Here is a 958-nt window from a genome sequence, read left to right as displayed (position 1 = left end):
CCTCCACCTAGAATGCAGACATCTAGCATTTTCTTCCTTGAATATGATGTGGCCATATTGTCATCAAAAACACACATTTTTTTGAGCACCTACCCTCCTGTGGGGACACAAAACCTACGAGACATGGCATAAACCACCTAAAAGCTACAGTGAATGAAAAAGTAATTCAATGCAAGGTAATAGAGACTCAAAGATGACTCAGATGATGAGCAATCCATGATGTATAAAAGGGTCAGAGAAATAGTTCCTGGTCAGGTCAGGCTTGAACTGGCCCTGAAAGAAGGAGAGGAGATACCCAAATGGAAAGGGAGAGAGAAAATGTACCATGGGTGATTTATTGATTTAAAAAGTTGGCTTTATGTATTCGTAGATCATTCTTTTGTTGTTCTAAAGAATAAGGCTCTTCTTTATTTTTTTAAGTTTTTGTTTTAATTCCGGTTAGTTAACATACAGTATAATATTAGTTTCAGGTGTACAATATAGTGATTCAAAACTTCCATGCATCACCCAGTGCTCATCACAAGTGCACACCTTCATCCCCATCACCTATTTAAAAAAATATGGAATGCTTCACGAATTTGTGTGTCATCCTGGTGCAGGGGCCATGCTCCCCTGCTCTGTATCATTCAAATTTCAGTGTATGTGCTGCACATTCATAGATAGTTCCATTCAAAAAGACTTTTCAAAATTCTCTCTGAAGGACAAAAGAAGAGTCACATATTTGTGTACATTAGGAGCCAAAATTTTAAAACTTCTTTATATTAATTTTCTGAACATTAAGAAACATAAGCAGAGTAATTATTCTTGGCAGATCTTTACATACTTTAATCCCTTTCTTAGCTGTAGCAGACTCTAGAACTGTCACAAATATTTTTCTGAAGAATTTATTTTTATTAAGACAGTCCTATTATTTTTAATTTTGCCCTAAAGTTTCTTGCAATCTTCTTAAAAGTTGAAT

At 35.2% G+C, this 958-nt stretch overlaps 1 pseudogene; it reads right to left on the bottom strand.

Moving 5' to 3' along the window:
- Positions 1-554: 554 nt before the first annotated feature.
- On the bottom strand, positions 555-651 carry LOC114222361 (U6 spliceosomal RNA; annotated as a pseudogene).
- Positions 652-958: the final 307 nt, after the last annotated feature.

Source organism: Eumetopias jubatus, unplaced genomic scaffold, assembly GCF_037043125.1.
Source record: "Eumetopias jubatus isolate StellerSeaLion01/CBP00866 unplaced genomic scaffold, mEumJub1_p1.0 scaffold_13, whole genome shotgun sequence".
Lineage (NCBI taxonomy): Eukaryota > Metazoa > Chordata > Mammalia > Carnivora > Otariidae > Eumetopias > Eumetopias jubatus.
Note: the sequence above shows the minus strand (reverse complement) of the source record. Positions and strands in the feature narration are given on the sequence as shown.